This window comes from Cetorhinus maximus, chromosome 5 (genome assembly GCF_964194155.1).
Source record: "Cetorhinus maximus chromosome 5, sCetMax3.hap1.1, whole genome shotgun sequence".
NCBI lineage: Eukaryota > Metazoa > Chordata > Chondrichthyes > Lamniformes > Cetorhinidae > Cetorhinus > Cetorhinus maximus.
Genome location: NC_135883.1, coordinates 165166491 through 165178590, shown reverse-complemented (window position 1 = coordinate 165178590; position 12100 = coordinate 165166491). Strand labels below are relative to the sequence as shown.

Sequence of the window (12100 nt, the reverse complement as noted above, 5' to 3'; positions counted from 1 at the left end):
GTGGTGGTGCATTTACATACGGAGTCACCCAGTAAGCTCGGCCATTATATTTTTTAAGATAAAGTAGTTGTTTCTTTCCTTTAGCATAACTCTAAAGAGTGTGTATGTTTGGAAGGTAAAGGTTAATGCTGCCGGACTATCTATCTGAACAGTATGTTAGTTGTTTTGGAGGAGTGGGGAGGTGGGTGGGCTCTAAGTATGAATGTATTCCTCTTTGTGTGTGCAGCTCAGTTTGACTGAGTTCAGTTCCCACAATCAAGAAGGTCTGATGCTGTGGTACGTGTTTGCACATTGCATTGCAATTCACAGCAAAGCCAAAGGAGGTACCCGGCAGCCGCTGTGTAAACAAGGTATTAGAGCTCTGTGTGAAGAGCTTAAAGAACTATTATATCTATATGAGGAAGAGCAAACAGGTGTTACATAAAATGGTCTATTTGGGTAACTGCAATTTGATCCAGACTGTCTCTATCAAGTCAGCTGAATGATGCACCCTAGTGTAATTTCAGCGATTTTTGTACCAAGAAATCTATCTGTAAAAATAAACCTAACTCTGTCCTAGTTTTCTCCCTATCCTGACCATCCCTGATGAAAAATAATAAAATTAAGCTACAGTCTTCCAGCAGAGCAGCTGAATGGTTGAGCAAAAGAATTTAGCTTTACTGCTGGAAGAATGGTGTCGTTTCCCAGAAGAGTATCAAAGAAGGTTGAGAACCCATTTTGTCCTGCTGTAGATACTAGCTGCAACAGTCCTTCATCCAGTGAAGGCATGAGAATTTTATCTTGGTACCACAGAATTGTGCAAATGGCCCGAACAACAAAGAGTCTCATTTCATCCCATTTTAGTAATCTGGGAAGGGTAAATATTTAACAGGACCATCTGACAATGGGATTCACAGAAGGAAATGAAAGTTTGTTGGGATCACGTGCTAAGTGTTGCCCCCCTCCCCCCACATTCTCTCTTTCACTCACCTGACTTGCTCACTCACCTCACTCACTCACCACTCACTCATCTCCTCTTTCTTTCACCCTGTATCTTCTATTGAAGTGACAATAGAAACATTTAGGAGTCACAGACTTTCCATTACTGGTTAAGGTTTTTTAAGGACTTTGAGAATAGCTGTGAATGTCCAGATATTTTTGTGTCAGGGTTTGTTTTATTTTTGTTTTGAAGACATGTTTCCTTTGTGGCATTGAGCCGCAGCTCTAAAATAAAGAGGCAGCCACAGAAAAAGCTTGTGCGCTGATTTACTAGATAATGCTGTTGAGGTTTTCAAAAGACTGATGATTGCTTGATTTCCAGGGAGATCGCACTGAAGATGCGAGTTGGTGAAAGAGCTCAGCTTCCTGATCACACAGCTTTATATTCAGGCTTGAAACTCGAGGCTATTTCTCAAAGCAAATTTATCTCTTTTTGAAGTGACAATGAATGCTTGCTTCGTTTTTTTTATTAAAGCATTGCTTGCTTTCACACATGTACTTTGGAGGAGAGCAAAGTAAATTTAATTCTTCTAATTTATTGAAAGCACCAGGAACATTTCCTTCATCTCGCCAGAGGTTTGTCAGTTCCCAGTAAAGGGATGTAAATAGAAGTAAATGGGATGGGACCAGTGGCAGGGAGCCAGTTATCGTCCTTGTGATTCAAGCTTGTAAGCTGGGAGCTACTCTACGGGGTGGTGGGTCTCAGGCAATGTGCTGCAGCTCTGGTTTGTCAGCTTCCAAGCTGTGGACTGTGTTCATTAAAGTGCAGACCAATTCTGTTTGTAAGAGCATGGGTGTGTGCAGAGTTCAGAGCTGTAAAAAAAAAAAGGGTCTGTGGGCATTTAAACTGGGTGAAGAAATGCCCTAGGGAACTCAGCACCAGTGTTTAATTCCTTGTCGTACATCCCCAAGACACTACAGTAAGTGGAACTACACAGCTTATGATTATGAATCGTGCTTTTTACACTGTTGAGATTTGCTATGTTTTATATATGAAGGCGGAATTGAATTTAAGATCTGTAACTTAGAGCTAAATAGAACTATTTCAGAGCATAATGTGATTATGTTGTGTAAATTCATGAGTTATTTTCTTTTAAGTTTCTTACCTCTATATTTGACATGCTCTTAGAATCTTCATGGAAGGGCACTACACAATTTGTGTAAAAGCAATAAATATGTATTTGCTTTAAAAGTTTCACTGAATCCATTTTCAGAAAAAAAATTTAAAATAAGAAAGAAAGAAGCTCAAGCTGAGTTTTCAGATTCCCTATTTTTTGTCATTCTGACCAAAATTATTGGCTTTCTATTTGAGAAAATGTTGGAAAGGGTCTTTAGCGCTTCCTGTTCAAGCCCAGGCTTCCTTCCCAGTGCTGCTGATCTGCAGCCATATTTTAGCCGTCTTATTGCTTTGCTCTGATTTGTGGCCAGCAGCGTGCCAACATGTGTTGCACCATACACAGTAGTTGCTAAAGGCAGATATATATTCCTGCAGTGAGTATTCACTATAAAATTTTATGCCTTATACTTTGAAACAGAAGAAATGGCCCTCATTCTTGACTCTTTTCAGCTTCAAATTCAATGTGTTAACCTATTAATAAGTATATAAAGCCCAATCCCATTTATCTCCATTTAAGACAGCTATCATTTCAAAAGTGTTCTCCTGTCCTGATTGTTCTTAGAGTATGGATTTACAGTCCTCAAGGGTGGAACTTTAACAATGAGCATCAGCAAGTCATTCAACTGCAGAGGGCATCACAGTAAGACTTGACCCCTTCATCCTGCTAGTGCATGTGCACTCTGAGTCACTGGATATGAGCCAGAGTGAAAATCCTGGTTGATTTTTGTCCTTTCTTTGTGCGTGAGCACTGAGGCAGTACTCTGGCCGAGATCAGATTCTGGTGATGTGTTTAGCCATTAACCAGTGGAAGTACTGCTCAGCTGGTTTGTGATTTGGGATCAGAATGTGCATTAGCAGCACAGAACTGATTGCGATAAGGGACCCAACACACTGTTCTCCAATATATGTATTTCCCACTGTCCCATTTCTTTAAGCACTGGCTAGTGGTGCATCAGAGTGATATTGACTACTAAGCAGAAATTGAACTAGACTAGCCATGTAAATACCGTGGCTACAAATGCAGGGCAGAGGCTGGGAATTCTGCGGCAAGTAATTCGCCTGCTGACTCCCCAAAGCTTGTCCACCATCTACGAGGCACAAGACAGGAGTGTGATGGAATACTCTCCACTTGCCTGGATGAGTGCAGCTCCAACAACACGCAAGAAGCTCGACACCATCCAGGACAAAGCAGCCCACTTGATTGGCACCCCATCCACCACTTTCAACGTTCACCCCTCCACCACCGATGCACAGTGGCAGCAGTGTGTATCATCTAATAGATGCACTGCAGCAACTCGCCAAGCCTCCTGCAATAGCACCTTCCAAAAACGTGACCTCTACCACCTAGAAGGACAAGGGCAGCAGATGCATGGGAACACCACCATGTGCAAGTTCCCCTCCAAGCCACATATCATCCTGCCTTGGAATCATATCGCCGTTCCTTCACTGTTGTTGGGTCCAAATTCTAGAACTCCCTAACAGCACTGAGTGTGCCTACACCACAGGACTGCAGTGGTTCAAGAAGCAGCTCACCATCACCTTCTCAAGGGCAATTAGGGATGGGCATTAAATGCTGCCCTACCCAGCAAGGTCCACACCCCATGAATGAATAAAAAAAATAGGAGCGAGGGCCATTGAAGGCAGGCACTGGATGTGTTGCAGTACAGATTGGATAAATACTTAAAGGGTGAAACATTTACAGAGCTATGATGAAAAAGAAGAGGAATTGGCCTAATCAGATAGCTCTTTCAAAAGCTGGCACAGGCATGATCTACTGAATAGCCACCTCCTGTGCTGTAAGGTTCTAAAATTAAAAAAAAAAGGTTATGGTAGGGTATTGATGTCAGTATTGCATTGCAGGGATAATGTATCTGATGGTTCCTGAGTGAAGAGGATGGTATTGGCCTTCCATTGGGGAATATGCAGACTGCCCATAGCAAGTCTTGCCAATATTTGGAGGGCCTAAAAGGTGAGCAAACAACTGGGACAAAATCCCGGGGAACCAAGGTGGGCCTTTTAAACAGCATCCCTCAGCACTTAGCAGCCCCTGTGGCTGCCCCCAATCTGCATCTGGTTGGGTGGCAGGCCTTTCCCCATCCTGCACCATTTCCCAATGTTACCTCTCTGTTAGCCCTGTAAATCTTTCCCCACAATTATTTATCCAACCCCCTTTTGAAAGTTGTTATTTAATTTGCTTCCACCGCTATTTCGGGTAGTGCATTCCAGGCCACAAAAATTTGCTGCATTTAAAAAAAAAAGAAGAAAAAGTCCCCTCACCTCGCCTTTGGTTCTTTTACTAATTATTCTAAATCCATGCCCCCTGATTACTGATCCATCTGCCACTGGAAATAGTTTTTTTCCTTCATTTGCGGGATGTGGATGTTGCTGGCTGGGTCACCATTTATTGCCCATCCCTAATTGCCCTTGAGAAAATGGTAGTGAGTTGCCTCCTTGAACCGCTGCAGTCCATGTGGTGCTAGGGAAGGAGTTCCAGGATTTTGACCCAGCGACAGTGAAGGAACGGCGATATATTTCCAAGTCAGGATGGTGATTGTCTTTGGGGGGGTGGGGGGGGGGGGGGGCGGCGGCGTTCCCATGTATCTGCTGCCCTTGTCCTTCTAGATGGTAACGGTCATGGGTTTGGAAGGTGCTGTCTAAGGAGCCTTGGTGAGCTCCTGCAGTGCATGTTGTAGATGGTACACACTGCTGCTGCTGTTCATCCGTGGTGAAGGGAGTGAATGTTTGTGGATGTGGTGCCAATCAAGTGCGCTGCTTTGTCCAGGACGGTGTCAAGCTCCTTGAGTGTTGTGGGAGCTGCACTCATCCAGGCAAGTGGAGAGTATTCCATCACACTCCTGACTTATGCCTTGCATATAGTAGACAGGCTTTGGGGAGTCAGGAGGTGAATTACTTTCCACAGAATTTCCAGCCTCTGACCTGCTCTTGTAGCCACAGTATTTATATGTCTAGTCCAGTTCAATTTCTGCTGAAACTATTTATGCATCTTTACTCTTTTAAAAACCCTTCATAATTTTGAATATGTGGCAATTCTGGCACGGACTGTATGGGTCAAACAGTTGTCTTCTGTGCCAGTATGACTATGGCTTCAAGAAAATCTCTTTACATTCCCTCTGCTGTAAGGAGAACATCACCGGCTTTTCTAGCCGCTCCAGTTAACTGAAGCTTCTCGTCTCCAGTGGACCTGAATGCGCATTTTCTGTGCTGTAAACATCTTTGTTTCTATTTACGTGTTACAGGTGCTGCAAAGTTTCAACATACTTATGTGAGTGATGACCAATTCTGGATTTAAAGTTCTATTGGGAGTTCCACCAACTGCCTGCCTCAAAGGTGGATTGTTTGCATTAAGTTCTATAATTATATTTATAGCAACTACTCCACTCCAGAACAACTGCAGAATTTAAAGCTATTACTTCTGAATTAACCATTCAAACATACAAACCTATAAAAATGAATGGGCACCAGCCAATTCAATCAAGCCTGCCCCAACTCATAATAGCATCCTGACTAAACACTTCCACTCTCTGAAATTTAGCCCAGCATTTCTGTAACTGGACCCTAAACACTCTATCCTTGAATTCAATATGAAATGATTGTAATTATGTAGAATGCATTGAATATACAGTACATAGGTCATTCAGCCCCACAATTGTCTGCCAACGTCTATGCTCCAAACAAGCCTCCTCCCACCTTACTCCATCTAACCCTATCAGCATAACCTTTTATTCTTTTTTCTCTCACATTTATCTAACTTGCCCTTAAATGCCACACTCACTTCATATGGTAGCATATTCCATATTCCTACCACTCTCTGGGTAAAGAATTTCTCCTGAATTCACTATTGAATTTATTATGTGACTATCTTATGTTCATTACCCCTTATTTTGGTGTCCCCCACAAGTGGAAACATCTTTCCTCTATCTGTCCGATCAAACCCCTTTATAACTTTAAAATCACCATCAGCTCCCCCCTCAGTTGTTTTATTTTCTGGAGAAAAGAACAGCAGCTTGTTCAGGTTATCCTGAGAATTATAACCCCTTGGTTCTGGACCATGTAAATCTAAAATTTTTTGTTCAAAATTTGAGGGATATTTATTTTTGGAGCTTGGGGTGTTTAATTTTGTGTCCAGAGCATATATTGTAAAATGAATTTAATGCTCAGCGAGCCAACTGTCCTGTAATTGCACTCGAATGCAGCAGTAGCAGTTAGAATTCCTCCTCTGGGATGTAAAAAGTGCATTTTCGAGAGAATTCATTTACGAAACTTGTTTTTTTTCTCAGTTGTATCTCCATTTCTCCTGCCTTCCCTTTAAGACAGTGACTCGTGATGGGGTATGGTTTCAGAGTCACTGACTCTCTCTCTTTGCTATCTTTCTCTCTTGGCCCTTCTTTGTGTTTAAGTCTTGGCAATGGAGGGCCATAGGATGTTGAACTATGTATGTGCATAACAGCTGAACTTGATTCCTTTCACTACCTGACAACAGCACACACATTCATTACATTACCAGTTTTTTCATAGTAGCAGTTGTGTCTTTGAAATACTCTTCTTGCCTAGTTTTCAAATGAATTATCAGCAAACCAGAAATGTTCATAAAATACATAAGAAGAATGAGGAAATTCGTCTATAATAACTACCTTATGTTTCCACCATTGGCATAGCTTACATCCTAGCATTCTGCTTGGGGAAGCCTAATCCAAATATTGGTCACTCTCTGCAAAATGGAGCCCACTAATATTTCTGTTAGTGTTTGCTGTTACTAGTTTGAGCCTGTGTTCCCTATCCTACTGCCAGTTTATTGCTGAAAAAAGAGACATGTCTAAGCTTTTCATCTTGCACTCACCAGCACACTTTGCAAGAATACCAATATAAGGGGAAAACAGCAATTTATACTGTGTGTAAAGAGAGGACTGATTGGTTGGCAAGTGGACTCTGATTGTGTACATGTACATTGCGCCTGTTTCAGCTAAACAAAGTAAGTGACAGCCATTTGCTGACTCACCTGGGGGCAATGACTTGACCAATCAGGGCCAAGATGTTTAAATTTCAAACAATGCTTAGCAGTTAACCATCAGTCACCATCACTCATGCATTCTCTATGGCAGCGCATCTATCAATCAGAGTCCATTTGCCAACCAATCAGCACTCTTCACATACAGTTTAAATTGTTTCCTTCCGGACTTAACATTGAGTTCAACAACTTCAGACCATGAACTGTCTCCTCTACCTTCACCCCTTTTAAATCCCCCCTTTTTTATAACTATTTTTTTTTTTATCCATTTTTATTCATTTATTCATTTTTTAAATCCCCTTTTTATCCCTTTTCCATCCTTTTTCCCCAACCACTGCCCCCACCACCTGCCCCACCCCTAAAAGGGCCATCTGTTAATTGTTCCATGTTGTTCTTTCATAGAGCGGTTACACTTGTTCTGCTATTAACACATTCTGCTTTCTTGCCTTTATGCCACTATCAGCACCTCCTTTAGCCCTTACCACTACCATTAACACTCCCTTTGTCTTTTCATCCATGACATCTTTGTCAATCTCTCCTGGTCTTCTATCCAGCTTCTCCTGCTCCACCCATGCCCCCCCCCCCCACCCCCTAAACAATATAAGTTTCATCACATTTCTACCTCTCTTTAGCTTTGAAGCAGGGTCATACAGACTTGAAATGTTAGCATCTGTGGAGTGAGAAACAGAATTTTCAGACCTGCTGAGTTTTTCCAGCATTTTGTTTTATTTCAAATTTCCAGCATCCATTTTGCTTTTATCTTACAGTTTAATTTTGCTTTTTTTCCCCTTTATATTGGTATTCTTGCGAAGTCCCCTGATTGCAAGATGAAAAGCTTAGAGATGTCTCTTTTTTTCAGCGATATTCAAGTTCTGTACCACCAAACAACTATTACCACAGTTTAGATTAAAATAATATTCCAGATTAATTTTTTTCGTACCATTTACTATCTCATAAGCTTCTAAGGGAAGGGACGGTTAGCTCAGTTGGCTAGACAGTTAGCGTGTGGATCAGATTAACACCAACAGCACAGGGTTTGGTCCCCGTTCTGGCCAAGGTGAACTCAGGGCCTACCTTCTCACCCTACCTGTAGTAAAAAAAATCATGGCACTTGGCCGTGGTTCAGTGAATAAGTACTTGCCTTCGGGCGGAGAACTTGAGGAGAAATTTCTAAGATAACCTGTAAAATGCTCCTTTTGCATGCTGAAAAACCTATCCATCTACAGTCTTTTGTCATAATTCATCTGCCTGACACTAAAATTTCCCTCGTTGCTTCCAGTGTTTGAAGGTCTTTTGTTTTTGCCCTGACTGGAGATGAACGCGGTATTTGGTGAGATCTGACCAGAGCGCTCTATAGTTTTGACATTGCTTTCTCTGACTTGTATTCTACAGTTTCAATTAAATAGTTCAACATTGTTAGGTTTATTGATGGCCTTCTATCCAGCTTCACCTGCTCCACCCCCCTTAAACAGTATAAATTTCATCACGTTTTTATTTCTCTTTAGCTCTGAAGAAGTCATACGGACTCGAAACGTTAACTCTGTCTTTCTCTCTCTCCACAGATGCTGTTAGACCTGCTGAGTTTTTCCAGCATTTTCTGTTTTTGTTTCAGCTTTCCAGCATCCGCAGTTAACCTAGGTTTGTTGATTGTTACACTAGAGTGATTGAACATGTTGAGCATCATCTAAGATTCCAAGGTCTCTTACAACATCACTGCTAGCAATTTCAATGCCGTTCATGAAGTATGCGCATCAACTATTTTTCCTCCTTTTTTCCAATGCTTTCTTTGCACTTGTCTGCATTAAATTTAATTTCACTTGCATTCAGCTCATTATGTAATTGTTGGGCTGCCTCCTATTCCACTGGCCCTCCCAGTTGGGTAACCGCTGCAAATTTCACCAACTTATATGGAGTTCTTAATCCATCATTGATGTAAATCAGAAAAGCAGCCATATTAGTAGCAAGCTCTGGAGTGCCCCACTCGAATTTTCCTCTTTTACCCCCAAATAGTACTCCCAGTTTTCCATCCATCAACCATTTCTTATCCATACCCAAGTTTTGCGCAGAATCCCTAGGTTTCAATTTAATTTTCAATCTTTTCAAGGAACTTTGTCAACTACATTTCTAAAGCCTAAAATATGCAACTTGGTTGGGTTCTCCACAGAGTACTTGAGGGTTGTTGACTTGCCTTACAAAAATCAAGTCGGTTGGTTAGGTAGGATCTTCCCCATCTAAAACCATAGTAAATGCTTATGTACTGGGTGGTTGTGTAAATAATCTTCAGGTTCACTCCTACTAAATTCCATTATTTTACACAGATTTGAAGACATGTTGGGTTGTTGTTACTTGTGTTTATTTTGTCACTCCTTTTGAAAAAGGAACCTTATTAGCTTGTTTCCAATCTCCCTAATGTTCATTGACTCATTCGCTAATAACTGTCAGTGCCTCACAAATCTCCTTGTCCATTTCTCCCAACACTCTGGAATAAATACGATCTAACACTAGGCATTTACTTTACGTAACTTCAGTTTTAGACAAACTTCCATCGCATTTATACCAAAGTCCTAAATGTTGCCTTTATACTCTTATTTTTTTCTGAAGAGGGCATGTTGTTTTCCCTTGTGAATGCTTGGAAGAAGTAATCATTTGGAATTTTTACTATCTTGTGCCCAAGTCCGTTTGCATCTTTTAATGTCAGTTTTTCTCTGATAATCCTCCTGGTATTGAAGTATTAAATAAATGTGCACCGCTCCTTCAAATTCACCTCTTTGACCAAGCTTTTGGTCATCTGCTCTAATATCTCTGTGACTCAGTGTCAATATATTTATCCAATAACAGTCCTGTGAAACACCTTGGAACATTTTACAATGCTAAAGGCACTTAATAAATGCAAGTTGTTGCTGTGGTTATGCTTTGTTTCCACTTTCTAGGCCTTTCTTTGCCCCTCTGGTCATCTTTTGTGATTTATTTTGTGTGATCTTGTGTTCATTTCCTCCTTTCTCCCTGCAGGATTTGTTGAGGTAATTCTTCCTCTTACTCCATTTTTTATTGATCTGTTTAGTGTCAGGCCTGAAGTCTGACCTGCTGATCTTGTTTTTTATTGTCTTCCTCCAATCCGTTTATTTTAAATCTTGCCTGGAACGTGGCCATTTTCTGATTCTAAACCTTGTTCCCGGGCTTAATTTGAACCCATTTCATGATAAACTTGCTCATCCTGTGGACCCTGATCCCCAGGGGAACTGTGGCACATTGTGTACATTCAGTACGTTGTCTGGGTCAATTACAAATCCCAGGTCAAGGTGAGCACTGCCTTTTGTGGCTTCTCTTGCGCATTTGAGTCCTGAAATAATCAAGCATCACATTCACCAACTCTGACTCTAAACTACTTGAGTTTTCCAATTGATATTGAGTTGATAGACATCTCCTATTAACATAACATTCCTGCTCTGAGACATTGTACTTTGCTGTTCATAGTGCTAGTTCTCCTTGTGTTGACCTGGTGATCTATAGCATATCCATTGCATTAGAATTGATTCTTTTCACACTAGAAATTTCGAACCAGAGTTGCTCTTTCTGTAGCTTCCCAACTCCCACAGCCTCCGTTTCAATTACTTGCAACTTTTTTCCAGATTGGAGGATGGTAGACAGTCAATCATGTTCCCCAAGGGTCTTTGCTGGGAACACTGACTTTATTGATATATGAATGACTTGCATATTGCAAAACAGAGTAAAACTTCAAAATTAACTGATGATATCAAACTTGGAGTTGTGCCAAACAGTGAGGATAATACCAATCGACTGCAACAGGACGTAGATAGGCTATCAGACCAGGCAGACAAATTGCAGATGGAATTTTATGCAGAAAAGTGGGAAGTGATGCACTTTGGGATGGGAAAAGGTAGTATAGAAATAATAACACTTTTCTGAAGCGTGTGCAGGGACATAAGGACCTGGGGGTTCATGATTCTGCAAAGGCTATGGGCCCTGACATTCCAGCAATAGTACTTATTATGACCACAGCCAATGTTAGTTGCTACGCAAACCAAATCCTAGAGAGAAACTTGGCTCATGAGCCATACCCATCTTTTTGTATTCTGAGAATGAGAAGAAGACATTGATCTTAGCCATAAGAGGTCCAGTAACACTTCTGGGACTTTAAAAATTATAAGTAAAAGTTTTATTAACAAGAATAAAAGAAAACTTAAGCACACAGATTACAGTTACACAACTAAGGTTCGCCTTACAAACATTTCCCCCCCAAAAAAGTCTCCAATTGGTCAGACACACAAGTAAACTCCGTCCAGGCAACACTCCCTTATGGATATTTAACTATAAGAAATCCAGTAATGTTACCCAATGTAAACTGCTGTAGCTTTAATAGAGGCATACCACATGACCTCTCAATGCTCTCCCACTTTGCTGTGGAATCCAAACTTCAGAATAAAACTGCTAGTTGCAGCCCAAGACTTTGCTGGCTTGACTGGATAGCTGGTTCAAATGGCATCTCCTGCCAGCCCAGAGCTAACAGTTCCCAACTCAGCTCCAGCAGCTACCTCAACAGCTCCAGCTCAACTGCTATCCCAGCTATATCTCATAGCACAATAACTCCAAAATACTTTTTTTCCTCTTTCATCTCAGATCCATAATTCTCACACCTCTTTGAACTCCAACTCTTCCAAATGTAAAATCTTTCATGTCTCTATCTTGTCTTTGCTTTCAGGTCAATGAAATATATTATGGGAAAAATTTTCCCCCCAGTGGGGGGGAAGAGTGGGAGCAGTCGGGCTCCCGATTGGTGGCCCTGGTCGGGGGCATGCCTCCATTTTACGTGGGCGGGCCAATTAAGGCCTGCCCAGCGTAACGTCTGCCAGGAAGCGCTATGTGCTCTCTGTGCGGGCGGTGGGGGGATTCCCTCAGCCGGGAGTGCGCTCTTCCGTGCATGCGCAAGAGCGCACAGACCTCCCTAAGTCTAAGTGCTG

General features: G+C 41.6%; 1 protein-coding gene across 11 annotated transcripts in view; it reads left to right on the top strand.

Moving 5' to 3' along the window:
* disp1 (dispatched homolog 1 (Drosophila)) overlaps window positions 1-12100 on the top strand; it is a 457303-nt gene that overhangs the window by 193876 nt on the left and 251327 nt on the right. Inside the window, exon 1 of one of the 11 annotated variants that reach the window (XM_078542767.1) lies at window positions 1698-1898. The exons of 9 other annotated variants lie outside the window; for them this stretch is intronic. The gene's annotated coding sequence lies outside the window, so the exon portion shown is untranslated. Of the gene's footprint in view, window positions 1-1697; window positions 1899-12100 lie in introns of those variants that run through there. One more of the 11 variants, XM_078542764.1, reaches the window with a different exon arrangement.